General features: G+C 40.2%; 1 long non-coding RNA gene across 3 annotated transcripts in view; it reads right to left on the bottom strand.

Annotated features, from left to right (window-relative positions):
- The window catches only part of LOC103307054 (uncharacterized), a 388,418-nt gene that overhangs the window by 361,875 nt on the left and 10,016 nt on the right, over positions 1 to 16,527 (bottom strand). For 2 of the 3 annotated variants that reach the window (XR_010600106.1, XR_010600105.1), the window contains exon 3: positions 7,104 to 7,195. The exons of the other annotated variant lie outside the window; for it this stretch is intronic. This is a non-coding gene — a long non-coding RNA (uncharacterized LOC103307054). The remainder of the gene's footprint in view (positions 1 to 7,103; positions 7,196 to 16,527) is intronic. 3 annotated transcript variants of the gene reach the window in all.

Genomic DNA, 16,527 nt, shown 5'->3' with positions numbered 1-16,527 from the left:
TTTTTTATATGAGGAGCTGATCCAGAGAGCTCAAAGATCAAAGCCCTATTTTATTCTCATTTTATAAATAGGAAAACTGAAGAACATAGAGGTCTGGTTTTGTTTTTACTTTCCCTTTGCTACATAGTGACAGAGATAAAATCAAAACCCAGGAGTCCTGACTAATTCTTTTCTCTGGACATTACACCATGTCAACTATGCAATTAGGCAAATCATTCCTTAAAACAATGTTTGATTGTATCAATTATTAATCTGTGCTAACTCTGAACTTTTGGAGTAATTATTAAGCAGAAATCAAATTATTATTATTACTAATAATAGTAAAGTTTACACTTTAGAATGAAGATTTAGCTATCATAACACATATGGTATCTGTGAAATCCTTAAAGGAATAAAGGAAGGGAGTTAGATGTTTTCATGAGATGAGGGCAGCAAAAAGAGTGAAACTGCATCAGTTAATGAATTTCCCTCAGAAAGTGGGAGTACTGTTTATGAAAAAGTATTATGCTGAAGATTTTTGTTCTTGTTTTAATAGTGTAGGTCTTGAAATTGACAAAAGCAGCTGAAAACAACAATGGAAACTGAAGGGATGTTGTATATTATGAAAAATAACAGTAGTCTGCTTCTATAGTAAGTTTTCTAAGGCTCACAAGTTTTTAAGCAATGGTTACTAAGAGTGTGCCAAGTCAAACACTTTCCTTTTTGGTCAGTCTGCTACCACTTCTCATGGTAAATAATACATTACTCTGTGATGAGTCTACTGATCTTAAGGGCACTACTTAGAAGAAAGCACTATTCAGTGTAAGGATGGTAGAATCTGGCCTTGACTGAGAAATGACAGCATCGCTAATGGAAATGGCTAGTTGGATGGCTAAAGAGACCTCTCATCAGGTAATCTTAATGGAGAGTAATAAACCTGATACGCAATAAGTGAACAATCGGGTAATGGAGTCGTGGAACCATATAGGCAAGGTGGAAAATAAATGTCAGGGAGTTGAGAAATCTAATCAATGCCTGATTAAGCTAATTGAAGCCTGGCCACTGAAAATTAATGATTTGGAAAATTAGTCCTAGAAACGGAGAAAAAGCAAAGATTATTGGCTCTCACAAAAGAGACAGACAGTTCAAATGTGAACACAATTACCAAGAGATTAATAACTGTACCCCGGGTGTGGAAGAGTGTGCGATATCACCTCTTACTGCATTGAATATATTGCTCCCCAGATGCTTCTTCAAGCACGTGCCACCCAGCAAGCCTCAGAAGCCCATTGGTTTGAATTTTTTAAATTGTAAGTAAAAGGGAGGAAATGAGATTGAAAGGTGTTATGTTCTAATGGCTCCAGAATTTCTTTCCCTTCCATCTTCAGTGCAGGGGTATAACAAAGGAGCTGAGCACAAAATGACAAACTTGAAGTAGAGCTGATAGAGAATTAATGGCATAAAATGCAAGTATTCAAAGTATATTCTGCCCAAGTGCAAGTTTCGAGTTCCATTCACCACTCAGGGTCCTTACAACTAGAACAGCCTCAAGGTTCCTGATATTTAAAGCCCTTAATCAAATTAAAGCAGGGGTCTTGATAGAGAGACACATGGTCCAGTGGATAGGGGATGGGAGTCAGGAGGCCCTCCTTGGTTCTAAGCACACATTACCAGGAATCTTAACATTTTGTTTGCTTTTTTGACCACCACTACACATTAAGCAAAGGTCTTCCTTCACTGTGAAGAGTGATACCCGGGTCTTTTCCCTGAGTTTATGTAACTTAGATTTCAATAAAATGTACAAATAGTTCAAATTATTTCTTCCAATATGTATCACTTTGTTTTAGGCAACACTGAATTTCATCTGTCATCCTGTTAGCCATATGCCTAGCTTGGGTTAAGTCCTGCTGAAGTTCCTCATAGTCTTCTCCAGGCTCAACTAACACCCTGTTCACTCCCTTATCCAGATTATTAATAAGTATACTACCCAATACCAGTCTTTGAGGCATCCCACAGGTAAACTTTTGCCATGATAAAAACTGACTATTTTCTTCTTCTCTTTGTTTTGTGTCTCTTACCCAGTTTCTGCATGGCAATACTTTACTTTACACAACATAACTACTTAGTTTCTTTAGTAGCCTTTTGAGAGAGACTTTGTCCAAATAAATTATATTGTCTGGTTCCCATTTATCCACTATTTTATTGACACATTCAAGGATTTGAATAGGTTAGTGAGGCACAATTTTCCTTTGCAATTGCTATGCTTATTATATCCCCAAAGTATCATGATCATCTAGGTCTTTTGTAATTCTGTTTTTAATTATCACTTCAACCAAATTGCCAAGGACAAAAGTAAGGCTTACTCATCTATAATTCTCCCAATCACTGCTATAACTTTTTAAAATGTAGGTACAATATTTGCTACCCTCCAATCTTTTACTGTAGTACAGCGGTTCTCAAACTATGGGTCAGGATCCCAAAGTGGGTTGTGACCCCATTTTAATGGGGTCACCAAGGCTGGCTTAGACTTGCTGGGGCTCAGGGCTGAAGCCCGTGCTCCACAGCCCTGGGTATCGGGGCTCAGGTTACAGGCCCCCTGGCTAGGGCTGAAGTTCTTGGACTTGGGCTTTGACCTCTTCCCCGCCCGGGACAGTGAGGCTCAGGTTTTGCCCCGACCCCAGGGCGATGGGACTCAGGCGGACTCAGGCTTTGGTCCCCCCTCCTGGGGTCGTGTAGTAATTTTTTTTGTCAGAAGGGGGTTGCGATGCAATTAAGTTTGAGAACCCCTGTTATAGTAGCTGACATTAATAAGAAATTGCATATTTTTTTACTAGCTGCCACTTCATTCTTAAATTCATTCAGAATTCTTGGGCATATACCATCTGGGGCACACTGCTGTTTTTAGCTGATCGCTTTATCATGTTTGGATTCTTCAGCAATTTATACTGTCATCTCATCAGATGAGCAGAGAGAACCTCAACTCCCAAGTCTTCATTGCCTTAAAGGTGAAATTCCTTAACCTGGTGGATGTCAAAATGCCACCCTCTGAAAGGGAACTTCCTTCAGGATTTGCCATGACTTAATCTATTAGCCAGTGCCAGTGTCCTGGAATGGAGATGTGCACCAGGAACAGTGCTCATCACAGGAACATAGGCTTCACATCAACATCCTGGAGCTGTGGATGGTCCAACTAGCCCTTCTGATCTTCATGGAGTCCTATAACAACCACCACATTTTGTTAGAACAGACAATACAGCAGTGGTCACCTATCTGAACAACCAAAGCAGAAAAAAGGGTGAGATCCTGTTGCTAGAATCAGCTCTTTTCTTCCATATTACACATTCTGGGGAAACAGAACCTCCAGGGTGACTGAAGGAACCTGGAGGAATGGTCATTCAACAGGGAATCTTCAGAACTGTATCTCCTACAGCTGTCTTCCCTCCATGGACTGTTTGCATCCCAGTCCAAGCACTTCCTGCTCACAGGGCAGTACGTACCTCAAGCCAAAAACCTGAAATCAGGAGGCTTTCTCAGTCCCCTGAATAGCAGTTATTTTATGTACCCCCACAACTTTGCCCACTGACCTGGAAGAGACTAAATAAAGCACAGTGAGACAAGTGCCAGGTGATTCTAATTTTCCCCAAGAGGCTAAGAGCCTCATTTGCTGAATATCTGTGGCACTCCTCCTTCTTCCAGATAGGCCAATCCTTTTCCAGCAAATGTCCATCCCTCAGACAGCTTTGAAGTCCTCAAGATCAAATCTCATGAGAGGAACTTCTTAAAAGTTGGATCATTCTGACAGAGTCCTGTGCACTCTGTAATATTCTCATAGGAAAAGGTATCAACTTAGGTTACTAGAAAGCATGGCTGTCTTCTCAGCTGGCACAGGTCTACTGAACTTGGGCAAAAATGATCCCCAACTCAAGTCAACTAGCTCTCTACAGGATCAAGCATTGGCCCTCAATCCCCTCAGGGGGTTTACTGAAGGGGAACTGAGTCACCCCTTTGTGACTATACTGCTAAAATTTAGTAAATATTCAAGCATTCAATCTTAAAATTAGCTTTTCTGGAGTATTCACAATTGTAACAATTGTGCTTGAGTTTTCACAGAAAGGACTGTGGACATGATCAGATCAAAATTTGCTTTTGAATTCAAATGAATGATTGCATACAATTTTTCCCACTATTCAATCAGCTCTAGTCAGATTTGGCACTGATATAGCAACGTACCAAAGCATGCATACTGTGAACGCACTTAGAGGGTGCACTATGTTAATATGTTTGTATGAAATTTTAAAACTAAGAAATGAAATTGTCCTATGAAACAGATGAAGTAATTATTTCTGTTCGCGACTGTTGTAAGTCAAAGTGTATATTAGAATTAGTCAGGAAATGCACACATTCATGAGAGGTTGGGTTGTATCCAGGCTTCATATAGTCTTACTCCACCGTTACATATTGTGATGTGATAGTGATGAACAGGAATGGTTTAAATTGAGTGTGCAAGATGCAAAAAAAAAAAAAAAACCCCAAAACCAAGCCAGTCCTCAGGTCAACTCAAAAGCATGTCCACTCCTTCTTCCATGTTGCCTGACACTCATGGGACTCTCTCTCTGAACTGATAAGGTTACTGCTCTCTCCTTCAAATCCCTACTCAATACCAACCTTTCTTCCACCATTTAAAAGAAATTTTCCAGAAGCAGGTGGGGATAACTAATAATTTATCTACTTATAATAATAAAAAAGCAAATGTGTATATGTATGTAGCAAGGATATATATTTGAGTGTATCTTTGGCTACCCTTCCACATACATCAAATGTCACCTGTCTTTTAAGGCCCCAGTCAAACATATATACATGTTTAACTGTAAGCATGTGAGTAATCTCAATGAGCCAACTTTAAGCAGGTGAGCAATCTCAGGATCATGCCCCCAAACAATAAGTTTTATGTGAAGGGGGCCATATTTCTATATATGTAGGCACATTGCCTGTCACACTGAAGCTTTGATCCTCCTGATCAGGGCCTCTGGGCTCTACTGCAATATAGGTAGCTACTACAATATAAATATTAAATAATAATAAAGTATTTCACCTGAAACAGTAAAAGTTAAATTCCCAGACTGAATTTAATCTTCTCCCAACAAAGAAATATGAACTGTGTGATACTCTTTATAATTTCATGGTGTATCCCAGTGTTACCACAAGCCTTGAAAGATAAGGGTTTTTTCTTTTAGGAAAATAAGTTATTACATTTGTCAGAGAAGACACTAACAGAAATGTACTATAATATTTTTTATTAATTACAGAAGGAATTTAGTTTGAGAGTAGCACAAAATTTTGTTCAATTTTCACAGATAAAATATATTATATTAAAAAAGTCCTAGGATTTTAATTTTGTAAAATCCAATAGTGTTTAACTGAGCAAGTTATTCACTGTTTGGAGAAGTGCTCTGCAGGACTGTTTCATTCTTTTACAGAGCATTAGTTTAATCACCTAGGAGATTTCTAACAAATGATGAAATCTAAATGAGAACAGAAACTTAAGTTATCTTTGGATGAATATACTTAGTTTTACATTTTGTCTTAGCACCAGACAATGTGCTGAAAATAAAACAGTCTAAATGCACTTTAGTTTCATCCCACAAAATGTATTTGGCTCCTGTTAAATATAAAAGAGCACTTCCAGAATACTTTCTATGGACGTTATAGGGATTTTTCACTCTTTCCTGTTAACAACCCTCTTGAAAGTGAAATCTTTTTGATTCTTTAATTTTAAGTTTATTATTTTCCAATATAAAATAATTGCAATCAGTATAGTGGCAAATTATTAATTGCATGAACAAAAGGAAACAAAACAACAAACAAAGGAGGAAAATCCTGTACTCCCTATTCAGGAAAAACTGCCATTACATGTTTTTCCTGAGCAACAAGTACAGGATCAGGCCCAAACAACATAACAATCATAATAATAAATGCAACTCATCATAAAACAGACATGGTAATACAAGTTAATAATGAAAGACCACATTAAAATTGAGTATATGCTGCTTCCCTGTATAGTCCTACTTCCTCAATGCTGTTAGCAGTTGCAAATGTGTTCTGCTCTATAAAATCCATAAAGATATCCCATACATACAGCTTGATATTCAGTAAATTATCCTGAAGTTTATACAGAAGACAGACAAGCTATTTGACCACCATTTTTTCTCCATCCTTGTGCTCTTGCACTGTTATTGTAGGGTTGTTGGGCTTGTAATTATATTTGTTGTATATAGTTCACAGTTAGTAGCCCTGATAGCCCAAAGGTTGAAGTACTCACCAGGCACCATCTAATTCTAATAGACATATCATCTTAGTAGTGTATAAATATAAATAGGAGCTAATATGCAATCTTCTTGTCTTACTCATGAATCGCACCAGTACATCAGAAAGTTGACATTTGATTCCTGCTTCCCCATTTTTCCAGGTAAACTGCACTAACCCTATACCTCCCTCTGCTTCCCTCCTCCTCCACACTGGTTCAACTCTGCTAGCCAGTACATCGGAGGAGGTGGAGTCAAGGCTCCTCCCATTCCCTGCCTTTGTTCATTCACTCCCCATCCCCTACTGCTTGAAAGGAACAAATGGCCATGGCAGCGATGCTGTTCTCCTGCATAGGCTGCGATGAGGGGAGCCCACACAGGGGCATACTCCCCTGCATGGTGCATACAGCAGCTCACAATGGAGCCCAACGGAATTAGGATGCAGTATGGAGGATATGAATAAATTGTATTGTCTTATTTACATGGTAGATATATTTAAAGGTTGGACACATATTTTCCTTAGGTTAATTAATCTGAGCCCAATCCTGCTGTTATTGAAGTTAAGGGAATTTTACCATTGATTTCATTGAGAGAAGGAGCTGACCCATGACTTAGCTAGTTATAGGTTTAGACTGGCTCCTTCTCCAGTGAAATCAATGGGCCTATGCAAGGGGAGTATATAAAATGTAATTGTCAGTTATATTTCTTCATATTCATGTGCATACATTTAAACAAAAAAGTAAAGCATGGAAAATGCTTGATTAAGAATATGCACATAGTGTAATAGAAATGAATGTGGTGTAGTACTAATGCAATACTTACTGAGTACGCTGGTGAAAGAAAAGGAAAGGTCATGACCCTGTTTCAGTACTATGAGTTCTCAGAAAGGAGATCTCAGAGTAGCAACGGGAACTCTGAAAAACAAAACCTCCAGTGCTAAGAATACACTCAAAATGGATCCTGCATGTAGGAATCTAAAGACACTGAAGAGTGGAAAAAGCATAAACTACACATATATGATAACCATTCAAAACATTTATTCATGATTACATTAAAATTTGTATTAAATAACCCGGCATCTTGACCTAACCTGTAGACACTGGATGAGAAAACAGATATAGATAGTCAAATATTTATCTCTGGGAGAAGGAACCGTTTTTTTACTTCCAAACATTTGCACAGACAGTTTTCATATTTACATCAGAATTATGTGGATAGCTGCTAAAAACCCACTTTTATTTAGATTGTATGTTCTCTGGGACAGGGACTGTCTTTAACTCTGTGTTTGTACAGAAACTCTGTACAGGGCCTCTGTCACATCCTATATTGTTATTATTTGTAATACAGTTGCACCTAAAGGGCCCATCTGAAATCACTGCACTAGGCATTATATACTCTAAGAGATGGTCCCTGGCCAAAGGTCTTTCAGTCTAAATAGACAAAGTGTGGGAGATATGAAGTGATATTATTCCCATTTTACAGAGGGGGAACTGAGGCATAGAGACTAGTTCAGTGACATGTCCAAGCTCTCACAAATTGAAGCTGCCTCTCCTGAGTCCCAGGCCAGAGCTATAAAAAGTATCGGGTTGTTATAGGTAGATTTTCATATTTTGGAATCCAATACAAATTCAGGCTGAAGAACAAAAGAAGCAATGCTTTAGGGGAGCCATATTAGATTTCTTTTTTAGTGGGGAAGAAGTGTGACTGAGTGTTTAGAGCAGGGAATTGGGTGTCAGCACTCTTGGATTTTAGTCCCAATTATGACACTGACTCTGAGCGAAGTGAGGACAAGCCACAGTGCCTTGTCTGTGCCTCAGTTCCCTTATCTCTTAAATGGGGGTAAAAATACCTCCCTACCTCAAAAGAGCGTTGTGTGATGTTCCAATAAGGATTGTACAGCATGTCAAGTTCCTCGTATGAAAGGCCCAGTTAAAAGTGTTATATTTTACATCTCCTAACTTTTAGTATTTGTAGTAAGCAGTCCAACTAGATGCTCTGGCAGGGTCGCAATTTTGATTCTGAAGAATCAGGCCAATCTGAGCTATTATTAGTTACCCTCATTCTGCTGCAGCCCCTCCTATCCCAAAGCCAGAATCCCACAAAACCTCTATGCAGTCACACTGCTGCTTTCCAGCCTCTCCTATTCACCCAGCAATTTTATTCTTTTTGTTTGTTTGTTTTTCATATGAGTAAACCCATCCCACAGAGTCTGTGGAACAATGTGAGACCAAACAGATTTTATTTTTAAAAACTTCTTACAGCCTGATCTCAGGCGAGAGTCTAACTCCAAATGAGCTTCACTGAGTGCAAATACAAAGCTTGGAGCAAAGCCCATTGGGCAAAGAACCTCAGGGGCTATTAATCCACAGCCTACAATTTGTAAACGTGCAGGATACTGAGTCAGTAAAAAAAATAATTTTAAACATCTGTGGTATTCTTTCAATTCCAGATTAATTACACTGCTCAGATTTTAATGTTAGCCAGAAATTTCAAGTCTCTCCACTGCTATGTTGGGAATGTTGCATTTTCCTTTGTGTTTATCACTCCTCTGCTACGGTAGGAGGCTTCCTGTCCAACACAATCTAATGCTGTCTTCTGTGTCCTACTTTATTCCGCTGCTCACCTTGTCTGCCTTTTCTTTCTCTCTTTGTACTGTGACTTTCTGTAACTCTTTGTTAAACAGCATTAATTATTATTATTACTTTTAAGACAAAGGCTGTGTATATACCCCCACATCACTCCATCAAAATGGCGATATAAATGAAAATCTAAACAGGCTGTTTAATCCTTTTGAGAAGCTAATAATTATTTTCAATCAGCAAGGACTGCTCTGCCATTTCAAAGAATGATTAATGAGAGCAAATGTGTTAGTAATTTATTAGCAGCAGCTTTTGGGCGGGGGGACTCAGAAGTGGCAGCAGTAGCATCAACATCTGACTATGTAGAGGCAGTTCTTCGGCGCCGTATTATAGTCAAATATGAGCCCCATACTCTACAGTGATCTATACTCTATATAGTGACATAAAGCAACTGGATCTTATTAATGAATGGCTGCATGATTACCTTTTGTGGAAGTTTCATAGAAAAAACACCATTAGGTACCTCTTCCGCAACACTTACTCAGACATCAGTATTCATCAAGGTGTGTTTCTCTAAGAACAGAAACATATTCCACCAGAACATAGTGGAAAGGGTGTATAACAGGACGTGCATGCCCCGCACTGGAACTGCAGGGAATAATTCCTCTCTTTGGGCCAAGGAGGCCACACCCCTTCAACCCTTCTGGGCATGCTCCGGTTGGAGGCGAGGTATAAAAAGGGAACAGACAAGTTCATTTGAGATTGACTGCCAGAGAGGAAGGAGGTGTGCTGCAGATTCCTGCTGAAGGACCTCTGACACTTGACGACACAGAGGCCAGCCAGGCAGCGGTGACCCGTGACCCCCAGGTGCTGGATGCCACAGAGGGAGGAGAGACTGGGGAGATCTCCAAGACCACAAGCCCTGGAGAAGAGGGTAGGAAGTAACCCAGGGAGACTTTGCAGGGAGGTGATTGGAGAACTAGAGACTAGCTTGGCATGTTTCAGGCAGATCCCCACTGAGCTGGTGGCGGGCAAACCCGCCACCGTCAGGGTCCTGGATTGGGACTTGGAGAGGAATGGCCTGGGTCCCCCAATCCCAGTCACCACCCACACTGGGGTGGCAGCCTGCCTTACCAGCCATATGGACTTTGGCCGCTAGGCTGCACAGTCCTGATTGTGAGGGCTGCCCTACGGATAGCCATGATAGAGAGGGCAGGTGGATTGACTTTTGCTGTTAGGCCACATTACTCTGAGATCCAGAGGGGGTTGTGCAGACTTGACCATGGGCCTATAATGACCTGTGTCCCATTCCCAAAAGGGAACAAGGTGTATAAGTTGGAAAAAGAAAAGCAGAAGATGGGGAGGTAATAGGGAGGAAGGGAGGAATATCTATTGTAAGTAGACTAGGCTAACTACATGAGCTCCATTACCATAGTATCTGAGCACCGCACAATCTTTAATGAGTGTATTTATCCTGTGAGGTAGGGAAGTACTATTGTCCCTATTTCATGGCACAGAGAGGCTCAGAGAGACTAAGGGTCAGATTTTTAAAGGTACGGAATGTAGGCCTTCTTCTGTTCAACATTTAAATCTCTTTAAAAATCTGGCACTCAGGAGCCACAGGACAAGTCTACACTTAAAATGCTGCAGCGGTTTTTCACATCCCTAAGCGACATAATTATACCGATGTACGTTTTTTGTGGAGACCTAGCCTCAGTCTCATTGAAAGGCAATGGGACTTAGGCTTTTAAAAGCCAGATTTTTAAAGGAGTTCAGATGTCTAGTGAGAATTTCAAAAGCATCCAGGCACCTGACCCCCTTTGATTTCAATGAGAGTTAGGTGTCCAGGTGCTTTTAAAAATCCTGCTGGGCACCTATCTGCATCTTTAGGCACTTAACAGTCTTTCAAAAACTGGTCCTAAATGCCTATGTGACTTTTACAAATGTCACTTAGGCTCCTAAGTTAGTTAGGCATTGCAACATCAAGCAGAGCCATGCCTAAATACCTTCTCTAAATCTTGGCCTAAATAACAGGGCCCAAGGTCACTCAGGAAGTCTGTGACAGAGCAGGGAACTGGACCCCACTTTCCCACATCCAGACTAGCACCCTAAGGACCAGACTGTCCTTCCTCTCAGGCATTATGACCTTCCTCGGGCACTAGAACATGCACAAAGGAGCAATGAATTCACATTCATGAATGGAAGAATGTAAAAGTGTTCTGAGAACTCAACAAATTACAGTTGTTCCAAACAGTTTTAACTTGCAAACCCAGCACTTACCACACAAAGCAGATATAACTCAAGCAGACACTGAACTTGGCAGCATTACAGAGATAATATTTTCCTAAGGATGAACTATTCTTGTAGAATTTTGCCAGTATATTAGACACAGATATGCTTTCCTTCATTAACAGGAATGCATGTCTTCTTGTTCCTCCTCATTCTTATTTAGCCAATGTATTTACAATGAACAATGCAAAGAAGGCCCGTTCTTTGGGATTTCTCCATGGTGCATTATAAAGTAGATTTTTTTTTTTTTGGCCTTCCTTTACAGCATAGAGGATTGACCACTGCTAGAAGCAAGATACTGGACTTCATCGACCAATGAGCTGAGCTGATGTAAAAAAGACAATCTTTTGTTCCATTCCCTTTGACGTCCCCTTCTCCATGAATTCTTTTGTTTTTGTTCTAAGTGTTGTATTTGTCTGAACTAGATTATAAGATCCTGAATTAGACACGCTTGGCCAAGATTTTCAGAACGGACTAGTAATTTGGGGTCCTCACATTTTGGGTACCCACCTTGACACACTATTTTTAGAAGGTGTTGAGCACCCAGCCTCTGGAAAGCAGGCCCCTTTTAGGGTTCTTTCATCTCCCTCTTACAGTGCACCACTGTATTTGTCTGTCTGAACTCAATGAGCAGAGGACTAAACTTATAATGAACAGTGCCTCCCCCTAGCCCAAAGTACTGATAGAATACAAAGCCGTGTTCTGCATTTGACTTTAGAGAATGCAGCAGTAGTTAGAAACTGTCTGCACCAATGATTCAGGGACTGATTGTGCCCCCAAGATCTGTTCACAGAGGGGGGCCTTTGTATATGGATTTTGCCTCCCATGCAGAAGTGGTCTCAAATGCCTTTTCAGAAGCATTCCCCACAACTACCCCTGCAGCTCCATGGATAAATGGATCTGTGCAGGGGGAGATAACAGGCAGTGGGAAGGCTGGGGGAGGAGGGGCAGGGCCAGACATCATTATTTCTGTGTCCAGTAGAACCCAGTAGAGTGGAAATGTAATACAGCTTCTGTGGTGGGGACCCTTCTTTAAGGTGGAGTCCCAGGGTCTGCCACCTGCTGCAGAAGCCCTAGCAGCAGAGCTCTAATGGAGCCACACTGTCTAGTTATGGAGATGGGGGCAGTGTCAGACAATGCCATAGAGCCTGTGCACTGGTGAGCCTCTCTTCCTGCTGATCCTTCAGGATATATAGGCCTTTTGGGTGAGTCCTGGGGTCCATAGGGCTTGTAGGGGGGGGAACCCTTCTTCCCCCACCCCAATGGAAAACTTCTCTCTGTATCCTCCTGCAAAGCATTGCTACAGAAGGGGATGATCAGTCCCTCAATATTTAAGCAATTATACTTGGTTTTCCTCATCTTATAATGTGAAGATCTGGAATATGTTCCTTGACTCATTAGTCAAATATGTGTAGGTAGGGGAATGACAAAGGACAAAGAGGCAACAGCTTTTAAAGTATCTCATGCTTGCATCAGGAAAGTCAGCATGAGCAAAAACCTGATGCAGGTGTCCTGTTCTGCCTTATGATTCAAAATAAGTTTTGTGCATTATGGATGGAAGGCTACTTTTTGCTGCTGAACAAAGCATAGCATTTAGTGTATTACAGGACATTTGCATCCTGCTCTCTTGAAGGCAAAATGGTGGCAAATCTCTTGTCAGTCCTGAAAATGGACCCTCCAGAATAGTACACCTTGATAATGTTCGTATAACCATGCCAGAGCACCACAATGAGCTGGCAAGGGTTATGTTCACGAGGCAGAATGAGTATTCCCCATATATCTACCTAATGAAATCAAATATATGAATAATTCCAATCTTAATTACATTTATCAAAGTATAGGTTATTAAAAGATGTGTTTATATTTCACTGAGTTATTAAGAGAACTTTCTCACACCGTTTCTGTGGTTTCCAATGAGAAGGAAGGTGCTACTGGTCCTGGCTACAACTGATCCTGCAGACCTTATCTGGGATATCTGAGAACCTCTTGATAGCATCAATTCTCTGATTATTTGGTTCTCTGATTGTTGGGCAGGAGCAGACAGAAGATTTTTAATGGGAAACTTTAGAAAAGCAAAATTTTTTATTTTTCAGAAAATGCATTCAAATGTTTAACTGGAACTACTGTACTGTTCAGTATTTTAAAGGTAAGGGAGTAAAGACCTGATGGAACATATTTAATTTGGTTCTACTTATCATGCAGAGCAGATTTATCCCAGTTTTCAAGAAAGCGAGTAGAAGCACAAACCAGTTATCGTGGCTTGCCAGAGAGATGAAAATTATGTGATCAAAAAAGAAATGTCTTTATAAAAAGTGGAAGAGTAGTGGGGTGAGGTGAAAGGATGAAATAAAGACTAGTTTCAATGAGTTATCTTGGGCACGTACAAGAAGAATCACAGACAAAAATGTGTAAAGAGCATGGTAGCTAAAATAATATGATGTAGGACTCCTGAACACTGAAGCAGGAGAGACCTTGAAAGAGGATATGAGAATGGCTGAAGATCTGAATTAAGGTCTTTTCTAAGGTATTCATTAACATTAGGAGATGAGCAATCCAAAATATATGCTTTTAAATGTGGAAGGAGGCAAGAGATGAAGATAATTTTATAATAGCCACAAGCATTGTGTCCAAAAATTATACATAAACTGATGGACATAAACTGATGTACATAAATGGTTTATATCTCAGAATACTAAAGGAGCTCTTTCAAACCATTTAGTATCTATAAGCAATGTGTGCTAGGTCTCAAGCATATACTAGACAATTGGAAAGGGGCTCATATTAACTCCATCTTTTAAAAGGTCTGAATTCTGAAATGTTAGGGCATTATCTATTCAGAGGGGGGTGAGGAGGGGTCAGATTCTCATCTGGTGTGAATTGTCATTTACATTGCTGTAGCTGTACAGATGTAGGTGCACCAGTGCAAACCCCTAGTGTAGACAAACTGCTCTGATGCAAAAAATGAGTTGCAACAGTGCAGTTTAGCCTGGGTATTCTAATGTAGCATGTCTACATTGGGGATTAACACCAATGCAGCTACATAAGTGCAAAAAACCCAAAACAATGTAGACAGGGCTTCAGCCAGTCCTAGGTAGAACTGTGGAATCTACCATAAAGGACAAAATGATAGATGGGCTTATAAATAAAGCAAACAAAGATACATAGTATTACAAAAATATGTGAGGCCAACTTTTTTTTTTAAAGAGGAACAGAGTAAAACTATTCGTCTACATTGCTGTCTCTGTAAAGCTTTTGCCAAGCATTTCTTTCTAGGGCTTTGTCTAGACTAGAATCTAAGGGATGAGGGTTAATACATTTTAAAAGTCTAACACAGGCAAGGAACACTGCCTTTAACATATGTTAGCTGGTTGTGGTACAGAAGGTGGAGTTTATGCTTTGACTCAGCCAGGTTAGCATGTGTTATAGTTAACGTGTGCTAACATCACACCTTTAAATCCTTGTCTAGGCTCAGAGAGGCCAATTTCTATGTGGAATGCAGATATATAAATTAGAAAGCAAAATGGTTAAATAGGCATAAGCAAAAAATTAGTGTGATGACAATTGCAGTGGACAGAAGTCACCAGTGGGGTACCTCAGGAATCAGTGCTGGGTCTGTTGCATTTCGTGTGGTTTATTAATTGCCTAGAACAGGGCTGTGCCTGTAGATGGGCAAAATTTTGTGACGACTCCTAAATCATTATTAATACCTTATGTGACTCACGGAACGTCTTCACTTGTGCATTATCTTGACTTATCTACACTCAGGTAAGAATGGCCACACTGAAATAACACTCCAGCTGCTGTGTCCACACTGGTGCTGCACTCACTCATGTGTAGCACTAAAAAGACTTCTGGGGGAACATCCCATGATTTTTTGCATTGTAGTAAACTTTAAACTGAGCCACTTTATGAATTCTTCCTCAGTGAATTGTGGGAGAATTTGTCTGTCCTTCTTGGGCACATGGAGGGAATCATAGAAAGCTATTGGAGAACTAGCAGCACTCAAGTAGTGCTAACTTGTGTCCACACTACAGAGTAGCCATGTTACAAAGGGACAAATTGTGTTTATTCAAGCTTTAGCCTATACCTCCTAACAGGACAGCCAACTTGTGTTAAAAGCATGATGGCATTGGATCTAACAGCTTTTGTGTGTGGAAGGGACTTGGGTTAAGAGGACCAACCCTTGAGTTATAACTTGAGTTAACTTTATTGTGGGTTCGATTGGTTGCACACTCAAAAACTGGCATTAAAATTAGAGATAAGATCTTAAAATCTGGTGCTAAGTGATCACAATGAGGTTGTTGGTGTGTTGAGACCACAGTCTATCATGCTGAGCAACACTGTCTCATTGGTCTCTGTCATAGGGCAGCCCCTTCCTGGAGCGCCCTCCTGATCTGGCCAGTTCTGGGTGAAACTAGGACATGGATGGAAGGCTCTCCCTGTCCTAACCCAAGTAACTTGGCCTGGTCAGGGGCCTAACCTTGACAATACCTTGGCTCTCTATGAAGGACTAGTGTTTATATTATGGACTTTAACACCTAGATGGCTATTTTTGAGTTGAGTTTTAATTTTTCCTGTTAACTACAGGGCTCGATTGAGAGCTGACCTGGCCGGAGAGCTAGGCCATGGAAGCAGCAGACCAGTGTAGAATCAGGACACTACAGAGGAAGAACCCCTGCAGTGCAGAGGAGGGTGCTGTAGTCATAAGTGCACAGGATAAGAGTCTGTCTATATCCATTTGTTGTCTCTTATTTTATACTTGTATTGCAAGATTCTTGGGACAGGGCCTCTCTTTTTGTTTTGTGTTCATACAGCACCTAGAGAGCTGGCAGGTCACATGGTACTGGCTCCTGCTCCTTGTTACCAGCTGAGAGAAACAACAGTTGAGAGGACGAAATAAATAAGGAGCAAAAGTAGATAGTGTGATCCACTTTTTCCCCCCCCCCCAAAAAAAAAAACATTAACACATTAAAAGACAGCTAAGAATATATATTTTCCTAATATTTTACCTTGTAAAAAAATTGCTATATTTGCCACATAAAAGGTTACATGTTTACAAGTGGTCTAAGCAATTGTGAATGGTAGCAGAGGTATCCACTTCATAGTCTCTCTGTTAATGTGTGGTCCACACTATGCAAAAGCTTAAAATTTAGCCTATTAACTCTAGTATCATTTATTTGAGTGTATTTGCCTCCCATTTTAAAAAATAAGCTAGTCATAAGCATTACCATACTTTATGTCAGACAGTTTCCCTGTGCAAGTTAGTATATAAAACATAACTTATAAATGGCTACCCACTGGGCATTAAAGTAATGTAATGAAGTTAAAGCAGCTGTTTTAAAACATATTCAGACCAAATCTAATCAATGAGATTTGGC

Source organism: Chrysemys picta, chromosome 3, assembly GCF_011386835.1.
Source record: "Chrysemys picta bellii isolate R12L10 chromosome 3, ASM1138683v2, whole genome shotgun sequence".
Classification (NCBI taxonomy): domain Eukaryota; kingdom Metazoa; phylum Chordata; order Testudines; family Emydidae; genus Chrysemys; species Chrysemys picta.
This window is presented reverse-complemented; position numbering and strand designations above follow the sequence as displayed.